Below are 21,855 nucleotides of genomic sequence, written 5' to 3' on the forward strand. Positions count from 1 at the left end.
TTCGGATGCATGAAGCGAAAAACGACTGAATGCGAACTGGTTAAGTAAGTTTGTTGACAAATGATAATTTGTAACATAGGCCAGAATTGCGGAAGCTGCTCCTTTTCATGCGAAAAGTTGAAATGTAAATTATTTTTTTCAGAGAAACCAAAGGGAACAGTTTTAGAAACAATTATACAGTTTTAGAAATTACCGTATTCGTTAAATAGTGGGTTATTGTAATCGATAAATTTGGTATGGAAAAAGTTTAGCCCCCCAGGTGGTGCCTAACCCTAAGACTCCTAAGGGGGGAAATATTACTGTTATATTGGTAAATAAGCATGTAAATATTGGGTGGATGGAAAAAAAATACACCGTTATTTCCAAATAATATATTGTCACCATACATTGTACTAGGAACATAATTTAAATGTTGTGATAACCGGGACAAATGGGTAAATAACATGGGTGGGTTTTATTTATAGCAGCATTGCTTATTTAAAAACTATCAGGGATAGAATTGAAAAAATTGTGTCTTTTTTTTTTCTTGTTTTTCCCTATAAAATGCATAGAAAAATTAAGTACCGTAATTATTGAAAACAAGTATCATCCACAAAAAGCCTATTTTGTGGCGAACAAACAAAATATAAATAACTCAGGTGTGAATGAATAGCAGTGATAAAGTTATGGCCAAATGAATGGGAGGAGCGCTGATGGGAAAATGGCTCTGGCATTAAGGGTAAAATGGCCTGTGAGGTGAAGTGGTTGAAAAAAAAAATCTCAGGGTGGACAGCTGTGTCTGTGTGGGTTTCCTCCAGGCAAGTCTCATGGGCAGTGGACGGGAGTTCCACAGGGTGGGAGCAGCTCTTAGGAAATCCTGCAGGGGCGCATGGGAGTGGGAAATGCATGTGGCAGTTAGACGAAGGTCGTTGGAGGACTGGAGGGGATGACCTCGTGTATACCTGTGAACAAGCTTTGAGATGTAGGTAGGGCAGGTTTTGTGCACAGATTTATAGACCAGGCATAGAATCTTGAAACTTATCCTGAATCAGATAGGGAGCCAGTGCAGGGCTTTACAGAGGGGAGATGTGGAAGCGGAGCGGTGAAAAGAATGGATGAGTCTAGCAGCCACGTTCATAACTGATTGAAGGGGGGCAATGCATTTCAAGGGGAGGCCGGACAGGAGGGAGTTGCAGTAATCAAGGTGGGAGATAATGAGGGCATGGATGAGCAGCTTGGTCATGTCCATGGTCAAGAAGGGGTGGATCTTGGAGATATTACGGAGGTGGAAATTGCAGGCCCTAGTGACGTTTTGGATGTAGGGCATGAAGGAGAGGGCAGAGTCCGGGGTGACGCCAAGACAACAGGCCTGGGAGGTAGGGTGAATGGTTGTGTTTTTGATTGTGCAGTGGAAATTTAGGAGGGGTGCTGCAGCCCTCAAAGTAAATCCAGATTCAGTCAAAGGATACTAAGGATTTAAAATGTATAATCTGTAATTATTTTTATTCAGCTTATTTTTTTTTCTCATAAAAGAAATATACTTCTGTTAATAAGGATTATCAACCTTTCTTCAACAAATGTCTGCACACGTTTTAGAAATGTGTAAAAAAAGATTCAATTATTGCGCTATTAAAGATGAACTTCATAAAAAAAAATAAGTGTTTCTGCATAGCACTTTACCATTATCCCATCGGATTGGCTATAGCAAATGTTTGCTATTAACTGGAGAGGCCTTTCAAGGATATGTTCCTACATATGTCCAAGCAATCCTGTTGTGTCTTGTACCATGGTCTGTTGTGACCATTTTAATATATGGGGTTGTTATAATAATTAAAGGGGCACTATGGCAAAAAATGTAAAATGTAAAATATGTGCAAACATAAGCAAATAAGAAGTACATTTTCTCCAGAGTAAAATGAGCCATAAATTACTTTTCTCCTATGTTGCTGTCACTAACAGTACATAGTACAAATCTAACAAAAGTCACAGGTCATGGACTAGTCCATCTCTTCATGGGGGGATTCTTAGGGATTTATGTATTTTCAAAAGCACTTAGTGAATGGCAGTTGCTCTATCCAAATACCAAAAAACTGTGTAGCGAGCATGGAGGCTGGCCAGCATCTTTGTTTAAATCTTTTTTAGGGAATCTCTTTATAAAGAATAAAAACCTTGCTGAGAATCCTCTATGAAGAGATGGACTAATCTAAAACCTGTCGCTTTTGTCAGATTTCTACTACCCACTGTAAGTGACAGCAACATAGGAGAAAAGTAATTTATGGCTCATTTTACTCTGGAAAGAACGTACTTATTTGTCTATGTTTGCCCCCTCCCTCACCTTGGGGCTCTCCTTCCCTTGCTCTCCCCTCCAGAAGTAATGTGCGGGCAGCCGGCAGCGGGCGGGACTTACCTCTCCTCGTTCCGGTGCCGGATCTGCGTGCCGCTGCTCTGGTCTGGACCAGACCAGACTTGCGGCACACAGATCCGGTGTTCCGACGACGAGGAGAGGTAAGTCCCGCCCGCTGCCGGCTGCCCGCACATTACTTCTGGAGGGGAGAGCGAGGGAAGGAGAGCCCCAAGGTGAGGGAGGGGGGAGACGTCCGCCCTCCCCCACCGCTGCTCACAGCTCTCCTTCCACTCCGCTGCTCCCCTCATGCTGGGGGGACACATGACTACTTATTCTGGGGACATATACCCCTGACTACATATACTGGGCACATATACCCCCTGACTACATATACTGGGCACATATACCCCCTGGCTAGATAGATACACTGGGCACATATATCCCCTGACTACATATAGTGGGCACATGTACCCCTGCCTACATATACTGGGCACATATACCCCCTGGCTACATATACTGGGCACATATACCTCTGGCTACATATACTGGGCACATATACCCCCTGACTACATATACTGGGCACATATACCCCCTGGCTACATATACTGGGCACATATACCTCTGGCTACATATTTTGGGCACATATACCCCCTGACTACATATACTGGGCACATATACCCCCTGACTACATATACTGGGCACATATACCCCCTGGCTACATATACTGGGCACATATACCCCTGGCTACATATACTGGGCACATATACCCCTGACTACATATACTGGGCACATATACCCCTGACTACATATACTGGGCACATATACCCCTGCCTACATATACTGGGGACATATACACCTGCTCTGCCTACATATACTGGGCACATTTACCCCTGACTACATATACTGGGCACATATACCCCTGACTACATATACTGGGCACATATACCCCCTGACTACATATACTGGGCACATATACACCTGCCTACATATACTGGGGCACATATACCCCTGGCTACATATACTGGGGCACATATACCCCTGGCTACATATACTGGGGACACATACATCCCTGGCTACATATACTGGGGACACATACCCCTGGCTACATATACTGGGCACATATACCCCTGGCTACATATACTGGGACATATACCCCTGACTACATATACTGGCACATATACCCCTGGCTACATATACTGGGCACGTATACCCCTGGCTACATATACTGGGGACATATACTTCTGGCTACATATACTAGGCACATATACCTCTGGCTACATATACTGGGACTACTATACTCATGGCTACTTATAATGGGGACACCTATAGACCTGGCTACCTATGCTGGGGGTACCTATTTTGGGGGAACTGCTGTCAGATTATCTGCATTTTTGTGGAACCGCTGTTATGTATTTTGGGGAACAGCTGCCAGATTGTGTGTATGTTAGGGGGACGTCTGCTGCCAGATTACGCATATTTTGGGGAACTGATGCCAGATTGTGTATGTTTGGGGGACCACTGCTGCCAGATTATATGTATGTTGGGTGTTACGTGTATTTTGGGTGATCCGCTGCCAGGTTTTGCGTATTTTGGGGAACTGCTTCCAAATTATGTGTATGTTGGAGGAACTGCTGCGGCCACATTGTCTATTTTGGGGGAACCACTGCCATATTATCTGTATTTTGGAGGAACTTCTACCAGATTATGTGTCTTTTTGGTGAAATGCTGTCAGATTGCATCTATTTTGGGGGGATACACTACGGCAGAACTCAAACTTCTCCGGCAGACCTTTTACACCACTGCTAAGGTCATGTACATTTGGCCCCACCCATGACCACGCCCACATTATGCTTGACCACGCCCATTTTTTCAAGGTGAGTCCACGCACTTCTTTTCCCAGGACTCGACCCCTGATTGTGCCCCATTAAGGGGGCTTTTTGAGAGCCTATTAAATAAATTATTTGTGTGCACCAGTAGCATAACCTTCAAACACCGTGCTCCACCCTAACGCTGTTTCATTACAGAACAGCTAAGCAAGCAGTTAGCTCAGACCTCCCAACCTGCTATCATTCATAATATTGAGATCCCTCATAAGCCATCCTCAGGATTCCACTACCTCCTTTTCAGCATCAACATAAATGTCCCTCAGACCAAACAATATATTAAAAAAAAGTCTTTATTTACAAAAAAAAACTAAAAACTGTAGTCATTTACATAAGAAAAACAAATATCAGCAGCCGTCCATATTTCATACTGTCCTCTCAAAGCTGTTTGGATCGGCCCATAAAGAGAACCTGAGACGAAAATCATCTCAGGTACCATTCATACCGGGGGCTTCCTTGACCTCCCTGGCAGTAATCCCGAGAAAAACTTGGACTAGCCGCCGGGAGCTCTATGAAGAGTATAGCGCACAGTGGGAGTTTTTACTCACCTCCCGGGGGTCCAGACATCGGTGGCTGTTCTCCTTCCTGTCCTCGGAGGCTCTGAACCACTCTGGTGAGATCGCTGTCATTGATCTCTCCAAAGAGTTACAGTGCCACCCAAAGGACAAAGGTAAAATTGCAGCGCTGGGGCTGCTGCTGGCATTCTGGTGGCATGATTATTTCCTGATTGGGAATATAATTCCCATTCACCGATCTAACTCTCCCACGGAAAAACTGACGCTTTCTAATCAGAGAGCACAGTATTTCTGCAAACAAAAAAAAATTACAGCCTCCTTATACTTCCTGGTAGCATGATCATATGCTCCAGGACTTTTTTGACTGTGGCCATCTTGTGGCCAAATAGTAAACTACCCCCACATACATTTTTTACATTACATTACAATATTTTACATTTAAAATTACCTGTTTCCCTCCCACACCAAAATTTACCCAAATAAAAAAATAAAATAAAAAAAATTACAATAAAAAAAACAAATAGTTACCTAGGGGTCTGAACTTTTTAAATATACATGTCAAGAGAGTATCTTATTATATTTTTTTACATTATAAGCTTGTAAATAGTGATGGACGCAAATTGAAAAAATGCACCTTTATTTCTAAATAAAATATTGGCGCCATAAATTGTGATAGGGACATAATTTAAACAGTGTAATAACTGGGACAAATGGGCAAATAAAACACATCAATTTTAATTATGGCCAAAAACTGAGAAATAATGAATTTTTTCCATTTCTTTGTTCATCTTCCTGTTAAAATGGATTTAGAAAAAAGAAATTCTTAGCAAAATGTACCACCCAAAGAAAGCTTAATTAGTGGTGGAAAAAACAAGATATAGATCAATTAATTGTGATAAGTAGCGATATAGTTATAATGAATGGGAGGAGAACTTTGCTCTGTTGCATACGATTTTCGAAACTGTAGGCTGAAGTGGTTAAATTATGCAGATGAAGCAAAGAAAAAGGATACAATTATTTATCTTCAAATGCCAATGATGAAGAACAACTATCATGAAACACTGTTAAATTTAAAACACTGTGTTGGTGATGTGTTGACATACACATAAGATGTATATTCGCAAGAGAAAACTGCAGTTTGTTTTTTTCTGTGTCGTAGTCATTTACAGTAGGTGTTATTAATCTGACAGCTCTGATCCCCTTACCAACAAGCTGTGGATTAGCACATTTCTTAATAGAGATTCTAAAAGTTTTATTTTATTATTTTCAAAAGCACTCCTTAGAAAGAATTAATATAATATGACAGTCTACTTGCTGCACACTATTCTGAGAGTTGGACTTTGTTGATGCCATCCATTGACTGCTTCTGAAAATAAAGAAAAACCTGATATACTTCCATGAGGAGATGCACTACTTAAGAGCCTGTCAGTAAGAGATGTAGATCAAAGCAATAAATCAGACAGTGCTAAAAACAAAAAAAAGAAATTCCAGACACAATATCCCTCACAATCAGAGGCGTTGCTAGCCCCAAAGATCAGTGGCCTATGCTGGGTGCTGTGGTGCCTCTATGTGGGTATAGTTGGTGGTGTGGTGCCATGCTAGGCACTGTGATGCCTTTATGGGGCATGCAGGGAGCTGTGGTTCTTCTATGGGGGCATGCTGAAAGTTGTGGTGCCTGAATTGGAGGCCTGTAGGAAAAGTGAAGGGGGTTAAATAGAAGCGCAGGTAATGCTATGGGGGAACTGCCAGATAACCTGGTGGCAGGCCAGCCTGTCCAGCAGAAAGCCAATACTGCCAGCACAGAAGCCAAGTGACTGTACCTAGTTATGATTAAGTGATACTGCCTAGTGCCTATTTATGTGATGCTGCATTCATATATATATATATATATATATATATATATATATATATATATATATATATATATATATATATATATATATATATATATTTGTATTAATGGAGAGGGCTTCTTCCAACATTTTGCAGGGCAGGCCTACTTAAACCGCTGTTAAATTCACATAAATTTGGCTCCACCCATGACCACACCTACATTCTGGTGCATGGTCACACCCATTTTTCAGCTAGATTGCCCAAAAGTTCTCCGGATCTCTTAGGATTCTAGCAACGCCCCTGTTTACATTGCACCAAGTCAGCCAGCTCCAGTACTTGTATGTACTCCGGTACTCCAGTATGTGTAAGTGAAAATTTGGTAGAGACAAGAGCACTATATGGTGCATTAACTTTTTATTTGGTTCTTTAAAAATAAATGAATCACACTTACAAGATGAATGTGATAAAATCCCACGTGACTCCTGCGGGATTAGGATAGGATCACCTCATCAGTGGCTCTACGAAGATCATGGCTGTGGCCAGTGGCATGGGCATCACCAATGGCGGATGGACTTCTCCTATGGGCAAAGGTGGATGGGTCCTGTCGTTACTGTGCCTGCAGTGTCATGACATGTTTTTTTGACATTTCTATGCCTTTGTCAGATGATGCTGCGGCACAAGACACTTGATTTGCTTAGCAAAGGGCACACATGGGTCATGTGACTGGGCTTGGAAGAGAGTTTGAGCCACTGCCCTGCCACTGATTTGTGGACAGATCAGTGAGGGTGCTGTTGCCAAATAACAGGCATGTGTGAGTTATGTGATTGGGCTGGGTGGGGGTTTCAAAACACTGTCCTGCCACTGGTCGCTGGATGGATCAGATGAAGCCACTTACTTCCTTTTTTCCTGGGACAGGCTCAATACAATAGTTATCTACATCACCATGACATCATTCTAACAAAAGTACATGCATCTTGCATCTAGTGCATGATAAACAGCATGATAAAAAAGTCCTAGACGTTTTGCTGCCTGAAACAAACTTGTGAGGATGCTACCCCACTCCACCACTTAATAGGAATGATCACAAAGCACCTGATAATTTACACCGCACATTATAACCAAAAAAAAACCACCTTTAGTATAGGTAGGTAGCCAGATATAAGAGCCCCTGCATAGGATGCCAGCATAAGTGCCCCCTGTATAGGTTAGTTAGGCATTGCTGTGCCCAGTATAGGTCACAAGGTATAGGTGCACCCAGAATAGGTAGCCATGCATAGGTGCCCCCAGTATAGGTTAGTCAGGTATAGGTAGCTTGGTGAAGGTGCCCCCAGTATAGATTAGCCAGGTAAAGGTGAACCCAGTATAGGTAGCCAGGCATAGGTGCCCCCAGTATAGATTAGCTGGGAACAGGTGCCCCCAGTATAAGTAGCCTAATGTAGGTGCTCCCAGTGTAGGTTACCAAGATATAGGAGACCACAGTAAGGGTAGCCAGGCATAAGTACACCCCTCCTCCAGCAGCCACCACTCGATTCCCTGATCGAGTCAGCAGCCACCCTTCTCCACCACATTGTCCTTTGTCTGACCCTTGCTGCATGCCATGCAGTATGCAGCACTGTCAGAGACCTCAGATCAACAGTGACCCGCAGTGGAGACATGAGAGTGGTGGCCTAATGGTGGATATACAGGAAGTGCTTACTTCCTGTCTATACAGCCTGGGGACAATGTGGCAGAGGAGGAGGGTGGCCGCAGACTTGATCAGGGAAATAAGCAGTGGCCAGGGAGAAAGGGGTAGGCCACGGGCAGGATGCTGCCCCTTGGAAGATACCACCTGATGCAAGTCATTCAGGCGGCATCATAGGTGCACCCCCCCCCCCCCCCCCCATAATAAATCCCCTAAACGCATAAATAAATAAAATAAGATGGATAAGCATATACTGTACAATAGAGACAATATGCAAACATAAAACTCAGTAAAAATTATTTGTGTTTTTTATTAGTGATGATATTTTATAACTAATGATGTCAACTTTAAGTTGCTGTAAAAGTTTGGTTTTATGTTTGCATATTGTCTATATTACATGTGCTTCTTATCCATCTTATATATTTTATTTTATTTATTTATGCATTTAGGGGATTTATTATGCATCACTATAAACTGATGTTATCGCATATAAAATTATCAAGATGCATGTAGTTTTGTTAGAAAGATGTCATGATGGTGTACAAAAATGTTGTATCGAGCTGTTGTATTGAGCCTTTCCTGGGAAAAGGGGGTGTAAGTGGCTTCAACTGATCCACGGCCAGTGGCAGGGTAGTGTTTTAAAACCCCCACCTAGCCTAATCACATGACCCACACACACCCATTGCTTTGTAACAGCACTTTTACAAATTCAAGTGCCTTGTGCTGTAGCGTCATATGATAAAGGCATAGGAACACCAAAATGTGTCATGACACTGCAGGAACAATAACAGAACCCATCCGCCTTTGCCCTTAGAAGAAGTTCATTCACCGTCAGCGACGCCCATGGCGCTGTCCACTGCTGTGATCTTCATAGAGGCACTGATGAAGGGATCCTGTCCTAACCCGGCAGGGGTCACGTGCGATTTCCTCACATCCATTTTGTAAGTGTGATTCATTTACTTTTAAAGAAGCAAATGAAACGTTAATGCACCATACAGCGCTCTTGTCTCTCTACCAGTAAGAGATGTAGAGCTGTCAGAAAAAGAATGGCAACTACAAGAGAGAGAGGCATAGTAAAAGAAAAAGGTAATTTATAATGCATTTGACTCTGGGACAAATGTACAACTTGTATGTATTTGCGAATGTACAATTTTTCACAATAGCAGTACTTTCAAAATCCTGCATCAAGTGAGTTTACAGTCACTTTTGTATTACACACGGTATAACAGGTAAACCAGTTGTAAAATTAAAGTTTGAGATGCCCATGTGACTCTCTTGGTGCATTACTTTAGGGCCTGTTTCCACTACAAGCAGATTGGATGGAGAATGGATGCAGATATATTTACTCCAATGAATTCCTATGGGAAAACCTGCATCAGAAAAATTGCGTTTAATGGAAACACGCCCATAGGCATTCATTGAAGTCAATTTTTCTGCATCCATTCTGCATCCAATCTGCACCTAGTGGAAACAGTCCCTTAAACAGTTGCTGCTTTTAGGTGGATTAATGAGTGAGTTCTTGCTTTTACAGAGCTTTTATCTGAACACCTCAACACCTCATTATGTCAGTTTCTGCTTTGTTTTAATATTTTTCTATTTTCTTCTTACAATTTTAAAAAAATAAATAAATGTGCACCTTCTCCTAAGCAAAACAAGAGTTTGCTTTCTTAAAGCAGAAAGAATTTGCGATAATTCAGGTTGGAGTGAGCTTGAGATGTCTCCCAGTGCATCACTGCTGAATATATGCAAATTAACCATTGTTGCCCTTAGAAGTTAAACACACCTCCAGAACCGCTGGAATGCAATGATGTGTCAGCTTGTTAATTTGTACAGAGCCATAATAATCCAACATGCATTCAGACTGTTTTGGATTGTTTGATCCTCATCAGTGCATGGCATGGATTAATTTGGCTCTATGGAGTAGGGCATGTAACACCAAGAGGTACAGACTAACCAGCAAGCTCATGGTGAACCAGAATTCATTGGAGTGTGTGAGGGGCTACAATGGTCCTAAAAGCCCCCTTACAGTTTTTGATCTTTTTTCCCACATACATGCTGGTACTGTCACAAACGTGAGAGGAGCGAGGACAACATTAAAGTCACAAAAAAGTGAGCTGTGGTGGGTGACCGAAGGATCGTTTCGTCCCGGCGCAGGCACAGCACAGGACATCTGCAAGGGATCAGTAGAAGCTCCAGGTAAGTTAAACTCTTTGTTCTGGGCTTACAATTAACTGCTTTAACTGCTTCTTAGCCACTCTCATTAATTTGCTGGGTGCTTGCAGCCAAGTACAAGTGTCCAGCAATAGTAGTGCTCTCTTGCATGCACATCTGAGTGGGCAGCAGTCACCCCTGGATGTGACATGTGGAGTTTATTTATTTTTTAACCAGACAGTAACTGCATGGCATGTCAACCATTGTAGGTGGCGAAACGCATGTTTGCCGTCCATGTTAAAAAGCCCTTAAAGATTCCCTGGATCTGATTAAAAACATGAAGTGCATGGGCCTTCTTACATGCAGTATCAGTTTTATAAAACTCAATCCCACTCTTTAGAAAATATATTTTCCAAAACGTTTGAAAATCCATAATTCCCACAGAACATTTTGAGTCCCAAGGGACAAAAAATCCCTAGAAATATATTGTTATATTGTAAAGAGAAATATATTGTTCTTTTTTGTTAAATTTGTATATTGCTATTATGACTTAAATAGGTTTATACGTGTCACTTACAATCTCTGAAATTTTAGCGTGGGGGTGAAAAACATTAGTTGTAAATGTAGTCAACCGGTGCTCCAGGGTTTAAAATAAAAAAAAATCTTTAGGTTGCCTTCTCTATTAAAACTTTATTACATTGTAAACTTTTCCCACAGTTTAAGTTGAATGTGTTTGGAGTGATTTTGGAAGTCCTGGTTTACTTCGGGGAAATAACTGTTAAATCAATTATTAGGAACTGTAGCAATGTTAAACTTAAATAACTTCTGGCATAATGAAGGATAATCTTGCTGAAATGTTAATGCATGTAAAGAGTCTAAATGGATAAAATTATGAACAACCTTTTGGTATAAATAAATTCCTAGTGAATTTGCATTGTCATTTGGCCGAATCTTGGCTGAATGAAGCCAGCTTGCATGTTAATTTAGCCCTCCAGTTACTTATTTCACTATTGATCAAACATAATGCTAAATCAATGTTCATCTTGTTACTTGAGCCATTTCCGTGTAATACAGTGATAGCAATGGCCAGAGTTACTCATTCTCATCCCAAAGTGAATTCACCATAAAATCAATGCTTGTTTGTTATTGATATAAAGCAGAATGCATAGAATAAAGTCTAGGCTGTGCATCTGCATCTGTGCTTATCTATTTTTTTCTATAGTTTATATATTTCTGGCAAATCCAGAAAAAAATGATAATCCACATGTAGTTGCAGAACACTGATAATCCTTTTTTTTAGTTTTTCAATACTACTCTACAAGAGAATTAAAATATCTTGACTGGTAGCAGCGCACTTTAAAGTGAACCTCCGGACTAAAAATCTACTCAGCAGAACTGAAAAGGCTTGGTGTTTCTTTAACAGTTTCACAGCATCAGAACTTTCTTTTTCTTACCAAAGCATCATTTTTAGCTGCATTTTTACCTAAGCTCCACCCATCAAAGAAATGCTGTGCAGAGCATAATGGGATTTCCTATGTTGTTATTCACGTTGCCTAGCAACTGGGAAAGGTGCTCAGGACACAGGACAGTTGAAACTGTGTATCATGCTCCCTGTCACCTCCTTTCAACCAAAAAGATGGCTGCCATTATGAAATCAAACATTTGCCTGTTCTTTTAAAACAGGGTGGGTAAGAGATTATATTACCTATCTATTTTAATTAACATAACTAATGTAACTTAATGACAGTATGTTTGTTTAGGCTGAAGTTCCTCTTTAACATAAATATAATTTTAATTCATACTATTCAACATTTCATAACAAAATACACTTAACTTTGTCCAAAAGACTTTGTAAGACTAGACACTTAATTATATTATTGGACTTTATGCCTGACATAGATAATACATCTGAACAATGTAACAGATGCAGATTTAACTAGGTTAAAAATACATGTATTATAAAATCAGATACTACTGTTTTTTTTTCATTTACAAAAATTAATGCGTGAGTGTCTTACTTTTTCCCTCAATTTTAACCCATAGTGAATAAGTAAGGATGGACTCCCACTTGTTATTGCAAAACTACTCTCAAACACTGAGAACAGGGCTGGATTTAACATAAGGCACTGTAGGCACGTTCTTGCAGGCGCCAGATGATGGAAAGGCAGCTCACTCCCCTCCCCGAGTGCCTCCCTCCTTCCCTATGCAGTCTTGAGCAGAGTGTAAATGAGAGGTTTATCACCCACTGATGAGATCTACTTTCAGTCGGGGGCACCACTAGCCACTTAATACTGAGGGTACCTTTGGCTACCTAATGCTAAGAGACACCTGTAGCTACCTATTATGGGCAACGGAAGTAAGGGAGAGGCAGGGTTGCCAACCCAATTTCTTATTTTTGCTGGACAAATTGGTCAAAAAATCTGGACACCCCAAGTTTTGGACGGACAGGGGCGGAGTCAGGGGGTGGAGTCAGTAGCGGGCTTCTGCTTGTAGTGGAAACAGGCCCTAACCAAGAATTGACCTTCATTCCAATCAGTAGCTGATATGATATACCCTCTTTCCCATGAGAAATGTTTTCCCAAACGGATTATCAGGGGACACTGTATGGCTGATATTGTATTGCATCTCCTTCCACTGCACTGACATCACTAGCCAGCAGTAAAAATGTCACCATGTGATAAATGTCAGAATGTAAATCAGGGAGAAGAAAGATTTTACAATGAGCCAACACTGACTAAATCATTTATACACAATTGTAAACTTGAAGCACTTTGTCATTAAGTTCCTCTGGTGGGCCTGGTGGGGACTGTATGATAGGTGGTGGGTAATGTAATGTGAGTTATGGTTGTCAGGAATGATAGTGCAGGACAGGTAGACAATGTTGACTGTGTGGTAAGGGGGTTATGGCTGTTAGGGAATGATAGTGTAAGTAGATATTGTTGACTGTATGGGTGGGTTATGTGAGTTCTCCCCCTCCAGTGACAGGCAGCCAGCACAGCACCTGTCCTCCAAATAAGTCTCCCCCTGTCCCCCACTGACTGGACCCCCAGACCAGTCCCACAGACACCCAGCCCCCACTGCCTCTCTCTCTCACACAGACACAGAGACTCACACTCACAGTGAGTGTGCTTGGGTGGCTGTTTGTCTCCCTCCCTGGCTCCAACTAAGTCTCCACCTGTCCCCCAACCAATCCCACAGACTCCCAGCCCCCAGGGGTGCCCCTCTCTCCCTCACAGAGAGACTCACAGTTAGTGTGCTGGGCTGCTGGGTCGACTCGGCTCCGCTGTTTTCCTCCTTGGCCTGGTCTGGTCGCTCCTGGCAGCCTGGCAGGTGGCGGCAGTGGCAGCTGCTGGGCTGTGGGTGGGGCGGCTCCAATCAGTCTGCTGTAGACTGACTGACTGAGACTCACTCTGCCAAGGCTCAGAGTCAGGCTGCTGATCTGCTCCTGTGCTCGGATAGGCTGCTCCTGCCTAGTGTTGGGCGAACAGTGTTCGCCACTGTTCGGGTTCTGCAGAACATCACCCTGTTCGGGTGATGTTCGAGTTCGGCCGAACACCTCATGGTGTTAGGCCTTTTTAGTTCGGGTTCGCCCGAACAGCTCAATGCCCAGCCGAACAGGCCGAACAGGGCCCCTGTTCGGCCGAACAGGGCCCTGTTCGGCCGAATACTGCCCCCCTATGGGGTCGCAGGCATAAGGGGGGAGCATGCCCCGGTCGCGGGGGGGGGCGGAAATTCCCCCCACCCCCTCAGCTAGCGCTCCCCCCTCTGCCCGCTTTCCCATAAAAAAGTTTGATGAAAGTACCGGTGGCTGGCCTGGCAGTAGAGTGAGTGAGGAGGAGGAGTCCGGAGAGTGACGCGTTGAGGCCGGGCAGCGGGCGGTTCAGTGGTAGTACCCTTGTGGTACTTCCGCCCTTTCTCTGACCTCACGTCCTCTGCATACGAGGGTACGCGTCACGCGTACCCTCGTATGCGTCATCACGTAGAGGACGTGAGGTCAGAGAAAGGGCGGAAGTACCACAAGGGTACAACGCTGAACCGCCCGCTGCCCGGCCTCAACGCATCACTCTCCGGACTCCTCCTCCTCACTCACTCTACTGCCAGGCCAGCCACCGGTACTTTCATCAAACTTTTTTATGGGGAAGCGGGCAGAGGGGGGATCGCTAGCGGAGGGGGTGGGGGGAATTTCCGACACACAACCCCCCCCCCCACCCCGCGACCGGGGCATGCTCCCCCCTTATGCCTGCGACCCCATAGGGCCCCCAAAAGCTGGATGTTCGGGGAGTTCGGGGTTCGGGCCGAAAATGCCGAACATCTGGCCCATGTTCGGCGAACGGACCCGAACCCGAACATCCAGGTGTTCGCCCAACACTACTCCTGCCCTGCTCGGCTCTGCTGCGTGGCTCGGCAGCTGTGTCTGTGTGCCTGAGTGCTGTCTGTGCTGCGACCTCAGCTCCGACCTGGCTGTCGCCTGTGTGACGCACTCCTCTCCACGCTGTCCTCCTCCTTGTGACACTCGTCTCGCTGCTGTGCTCAGAGTGGGCTGGGCCGGCTCCCTCCCTGCATCTCTTATTGGACAGCGAGTGGCGCCGGTGCCAAAAAGAGGTTAGCTGATTGGAGGGGACACCCGGGGAGGAGAGGGCGGCTGACGGAAGACTGAGGGAGGTAGGAAAAAGAGTGTGCATAGCGCAAGGCGCATGCGCAGAATAGATTGGAATAATTTATGCACTTTTGGACGGACGACTGCCCAGGAAACACGGGCAGCACGGACAGCTCTATTTTAAGAGCTTCTGTACGGACAGTCCGTCTTTTGACGGACGCTTGGCAACCCTGGGGAGAGGTGGCAGTTGGGCCAGCACACGTGCGGTGCGGTTCAGCCGGGGTTTGTTGGTTCATGGAGGGAGAAGTCTAAGGTGTCAGGACATCTGTGCCTTTATGCTCAAGTGATGTAAATCTGGTCCTGAGTGAGAGTGATTTTGCAACGTAAAACAGTGTGATTCCGATTTAAGGGACATCGATTTTGGACCATCACTTTCCTTTTTGAATCGCTCTAAAAAAAATGTTGCAGGTTACACGTTTGCAATTTTGGTAAATCACAATTGGTCTGTGAGGTCCACTTCATTCACTTTAATTAACCAACTGCTTTTGGAATTGCTGACAATCATCAGCAATTCCAAAGAGCAGCTAAAAGCACTGTGGTGGGCCATAGCCCTTAGGAAGACTGCACAAGACTGGTTGAGAGTGGCTATCTGGTCCCCCCATTATTATGGAGGACACCTAGTTGTACATGAACTTTTACTCATTCTACTACTTATTATTTAGTTTCTAAGGGCAACAATGGTTAATTTGCATATATTCAGCAGTGATGCACTGGGAGACATCTCAAGCTCACTCCAACCTGAATTATTGCAAATTCTTTCTGTTTTAAGAAAGCAAACTTTTGTGCTCCTTAGTATTTTAGTAAGGGGGCTTTTAGGACCATTGTAGCCCCTCACACACTCCAATGAGTTCTTGGTCACCATGAGCTTGCTGGTTAGTCTGTACCTCTTGGTGTTACAAGCCCTACCCCCTAGAGCCAAATTAATCCATGCCATGCACTGATGAGGATTAAACAATCCGAAACAGTCTGTATGCATGTTGGATTATTATGGCTCTGTACAAATTAACAAGCTGACACATCATTGCATTCCAGTGGTTCTGGAGGTTAGAGATGTCGCGAACCTCAGATTTTCGGTTCGCGAGCTTCCGCGGAAGGTTCAGTTCACGCGAACGTTTGCGAACCACAATAGACTTTAATGGGGAGGAGAACTTTGAAAAATAGAAACACTTATGCTGGCCAGAAAAATGATGCAAAACATGTTTCAAGGGGTCTAACACCTGGAGGGGGGCATGGTGGAGTGGGATAGACGCCAAAAGTCCCGGGGAAAAATCTGGATTTGACGCAAAGCAGCATTTTAAGGGCAGAAATCACATTGAATGCTAAATTGCAGGCCTAAATAGCTTTCAAACCTCTTGCATGTGAATACATCAATCAGGGAGTGTAATCAGGGAGTTACGTCGCTGCCTGCAGTTATTGTAAGAGGCAACGGGCGGGATCACTCACCTCTTCCTCGTTCCACCGTGCGCTCCACTGACGTCACTTCCTGCGGCAATTTCTTTAAAGATTCCTCAGGCGGCAAAAAGTCTAGGGCGGGCCTGAGTGTAATTAGAGTACTGCTTCACACTGACACACCAAACTCAATGTGTAACGCACCGTAAACAACTGTTTGCGTAGTGATGGCCGTGCTAGACTGGTGCGCAACATGGCCAGAGTGCAGGCCGTGGCGGTTTTCCAGGCCATATGGTCGCCGGGCTGTGCTAGCTCAATGATAGAACAACAGTGACTGTCCAACTGATCAAATTTGGTCTGACCACAATGAAGCAACGACCTTATTATCTTTGATGTGCCACCCCCACCCGAGACACTCATATAGCCGGCGGTCATTGCTTCATTGTGATACACAAGCCCCTTCACCGAGGCAAGGTAATGATCACGAAGGGGGATGGGCACATGTACATGCCTTTTGCCTTTTGCTTTTTTGTTTGCGCCGCCCAGAGTGCAGCCAGAAAAATTAGGCAGGCATGTACACGCACCAGAAAAATTAGTATAGCAACCGCTGCTAGCAGCAGCCCTAAAAATTCAGGAATCCGCCTAGAGTCCTGGACCCTATTGGTGGTGGCAGAGAAGGCAAGCGGCCTGCAGGCAGAGATGCTGTGTGTGGGGAGTGACTTAGTCTTCGGTCGGGCAGTAGCCCTCCGGGATCCATGCCTCATTCATTTTGATAAAGGTGAGGTACTGAACACTTTTGTGACTTAAGCGACTTCTCTTCTCAGTGACAATTCCTCCAGCTGCACTGAAGGTCCTTTCTGACAGGACGCTTGCGGCAGGGCAAGAGAGAAGTTGGATGGCAAATTGGGACAGCTCTGGCCACAGGTCAAGCCTGTGCACCCAGTAGACCAAGGGTTCATCGTCGCTGCTCGCAGTGTCTACATCCACAGCTAAGGCCAGGTAGTCGGCTACCTGCCGGTCCAGGCATTGTGGAGGGTGTCTATGGAAGCGCTACTGCGAGACGTTGGACTAAAGAATGTCCGCATGTCCGACATCACCATGAAATTGCTGGAGCGTCCTGTCCTTGCCTGCGTGGACATGGGAGGAGGAGGATTACTGCCAGTGGTACCTTTATTGCGTTGTGCTGTCACATCACCCTTAAACGCATTGTAAAGCATCATTGCCAGCTTGTTCTGCAAGTGCTGCATCCTTTCCGCCTTCTGTTGAGTTGGTAACAGGTCCGCCACTTTGTGCCTGTACCAAGGGTCTAGTAGCGTGGCCAACCAGTACAGGTCATGAGTCCCTTTGAGTTTTTTGATACGGGGGTCCCATGGTAGAAAGCATTATATTGTACAACCACTATAATATTGTGTGTCATTAATCAAGATGATAAATGTATTAAGAGACTTTAGTAATAAATGTATTAAGAGACTTTAGTACATAAATACACTTTTATTGTTCCCAGTAATCAATGTATTTAAAGATGCTTATAAAAGATGCAATTTTATTGAACAATTAACCTTCCGATTGATTGGATTGGACAGTGTTGATGGTGTCAATCGACTACAAGCGACCAGTTTGTCAATCATTTTATCCATCTCTTTTGTGGATGTACTACATCTGAAATGATCCGAATGGTTATAATTTATATTCCATTTATGGGCCAAATCAATGCTTTCCGATCATTTCCTCCCAAACACAATTAATGGATCGGAATGTTGACTGTTCTGTAAAATTGCACAATTTGCCTCCAACCTCCTTGTGTGTCTCCTCTCCAGCCCTGCTGAAGCTCCAATCCAAGTTTGTATTCTTCTTCGGAGAGGTCACTCTCCCTGGGCCTGTGCCCTGGGGATTTTCTAACTCCCCAGTCATCACTAACCAAATAAGTTCCAAAGTGCTCTCATAGCTGCTGGTAGATGAAGCAGCGATTCAGGTAATGGACTGTCACCAGAGCAGGATAAGATGCTGCTGCAGGTTGGGTCATTAGAGGATGGCAAGCAGACATTGGTATCAAAGTGGGTTCTCGTACAAGCAAAAGGTAGGCAACTAATTGGGTTCTCAAACAGACAGGGTTCAGCAACAGAGCAGGTGGTTGTACAAATCTGGGGTCACTAACAAAAGTGAGTAGTCAGACAAGCCAAGGTCAACATCAACGGGAACAGGCAGAAACTCAGGTCAAGTCACAGGAAAGAACACTGACATGCACACAAGCTGCAGTACTACAACACTAGTCAGAGGCTTTCTCCAGGCTTAAAGGGAACCTAAACTGAGAAGGATATGTATTTAAAAAAAAAAATAATACCAGTTGCCTGGCTGTCCCACTTATCCTCTACCTCTAATACTTTTAGCCACAGCCCCTCAACAAGCACCTCAACAAGCATGCAGATCAGGTGCTCTGACTGAAGTCTGACTGGATTCACTGCATGCTTGTTTCAGGTGTGGGATTCAGACACTGCTGCTGCCAAAGAGATCAGCCGGACTGACAACCAACTGGTATTGTTTAAAAGGAAACATCCATATCCCTCTCAGAAAGGTTCCCTTTAAATAGGCCATTTGATGCTAATTCAAATGAACAAGTATGCCTAAAACTATACACAATTTACAAACATGTTAAACATGCACACGCAGAAGTCCATTGCATATGCGCACAAGTGTTCATGCAGATGCCAAATAGTGCCAAAGTTTATACTGTGGCAAGCAATGCACAAGTGTGCAAACTTCCAGACCCCCATTCCTGGTGGACTGAACACCTGCGCACGTCAGTTTGTACCAGCCACTCCACCTGAACAGGTAACCGACCATAACACCCTTGTTGGAGAGAGGGTAATGTAATCCTTACTTTCCTCAACTACATACTGCAATGGGTGGCTTGTCCCACAGCTTCTGCACTTTAGTTGTGGACCCCCCTGGAATTCTGCTCTGCTGGGTACTACTGCATGTTGAATTTAGATCTACAAGCCACAAAAAATATGTAAACGTTCTTTCAAATATTTCTAACAGATAAATACCATGAAGAAACTGGCCTTTTTTCTTATTAACTACATATTGGTTATGCTAGGTTATTTAAAATGGATTTTTTTTTCAAATGAAAAGAAATCCTTGTCTAAAATTGTATCAAAATAAATTAATTAAATGCATGTATAATGTGAGTTATGCTATTTGCATAACATGCCATGTAGACTGTGGAAAGACTGCCAAACTTTATATACTCTCTGCACGCAAACAATTTGCCAAGGTTTCATGAATATACCCCAAAGACCCCGTGGAATAATGGTCATCCCAGATGGTCTTGTGTGCAAAGAATGCAGAGCATAAACTGAAGGTGTAAGCTGTATACTGTTGTGGGTGTCAAATAGAGGAAAATGTGTACAGTGCAGCTTGGCAATGGTGACCACTGACCCATAGACAGATCTACAGGCTCACATGAAAAGTGGACCACCTGAGCTTAAAGGTACAACAGAGGGGACCTAGAGGACACAGAGGGACCGGACCTCGTGGGCAACGGGAGGCTGGAGGAAGCCCCAAGTAAGTCCAGATTTATTTATTTTTTTACCTCTGCTCAGGGTCCCTTTAATAAAAATAAACAATGTGTGGGTCTCAGATGCTCTCCACACCCAGATATTTACAAAATTGAGAACACATACTCTTATTAATTCTAGGAGGTGTTGCCTCTTCTCTCTCCACTTCATCAACATTCCTGTCATTACTGCATTTCTGTATTGATTCCAACTACATAGGCAAATGCAGGGGGGGGGGGGGGGTTACAGCTGCCCAGAATCCCCCCTCAGACCAGGGCCAATGTAGGTCTGGGGACAGGCACAAGTTGAGACTCCAGAATATCTGCAGGCATCCTGCAGCTCACAGCACTGCCCCCTTTCTTACCCTGCTACAACTGACCTGGATGGAGCAGCAGCATGTGTACAGAGCATGGAGCAGTAGTGTGTACAGAGCATGGAGCAGCTCTGGAGAACTTAACAGGTAAGGTATGAGCACAGCCCTGTGCCCTGCTGTGTGAATGCTTCACTTTCCCCTTCATTATCAATGTCGGCTGTCCTCATTATTATCTGTATCCAAACTGCTCCTGATCAATCTAGTTGTCGGTCAGACGGGAAATTGCATTATGTGTACCCAGCATGATGTCCTACCATATTATTATACTGTATTGTGCATGGTTGAGGGAGACCTTTCAGGAATCCCCCCCCCCCCCCCCTTGAAAATCCTGGGTTTGCCCCTGAACTAATTAAGTAATCCTACTAGGCCAGTCAGTGCTAACCTAACCAAACTCTAGTATAGTCGACTTTTCCTTTGACCATCCCACACTTTCCTCCTCTTCAACTCTAAACAAAAATGTGATAAATGAAAGAGCTAAAGCTCAGATTTTTTTGTTTCTGGAAGAAATCTTCAAGGGTCATATGCTCCTGCATTGAGGTCTGACTAAAGGCCCATACACACGTCGAATTTCCGCGAACGACGGGTCGTTTGAACTTCCCGTCGTTCCGTCATTCGCCCGCTGAATCGGGCGTGTGTACAGACTGTCGTTCGTTTGACAAGAGTGGGTTTGAGCGATCCGCCCGGCGGATTGCTCAAACTCACTCTTATCAAACGAACGATAGTCTGTACACACGCCCGATTTAGCGGGCGAACGACGGAACGACGGGACGTTCAAACGACCCGTCGTTCGCGGAAATCCGACGTGTGTATGGGCCTTATTGCTTATGGCATATAGCACTAGAATAAAAAGTTTGGCACTCTCCACTGTATGATAAATCACATACCTTCTGTTGTGGTCACACAATCACCCACATCAAACAAGTTTGTATATATATATATATATATATATATATATATATATATATATATATATATATATATATATATATACTGTAGTTACCTCTTTTATTAGGTGAAGCTGGATGCCCACAGCCAGTCCATACAGTGCCTATGAAGTATTGCAACTCATAAAAGTTTAACAATCTTCACACTGGAAACACAGAACTACTTACAATGGGTGTAGCATCATTATCTGGCTCACCACCTTTTATTTCATTCCAATTACCTGTTCATTACTTCCAATCAACTCAAGTTCCCAAAAAATCCTGGTGATTAACATTTTTAAGGAATTATCTACCACTCAGGGTGATTTGGTATATAACTAGTGTTGGTGTTTGAATTCTGGTTCTCCTTATATACGGTTCAAAAATGGATGTTCAAATTCGGACCTTGTCAAACCAATAAACACACAGCCCAAATTCTGCATACAGATTGTTTCAGACTGTGCATGGCATAGTTTAATGTGGCTCCAGGGGCGTAACAATAGACCCAGTGGGGGGAGACGTTTCTTTTCCTTAAAGACTGGAGACGTTTCTTTTCCTTAAAGACTGAAA

Source organism: Hyperolius riggenbachi, chromosome 11 (assembly GCF_040937935.1).
Source record: "Hyperolius riggenbachi isolate aHypRig1 chromosome 11, aHypRig1.pri, whole genome shotgun sequence".
In the NCBI taxonomy this organism is placed as follows: Eukaryota; Metazoa; Chordata; class Amphibia; order Anura; family Hyperoliidae; genus Hyperolius; species Hyperolius riggenbachi.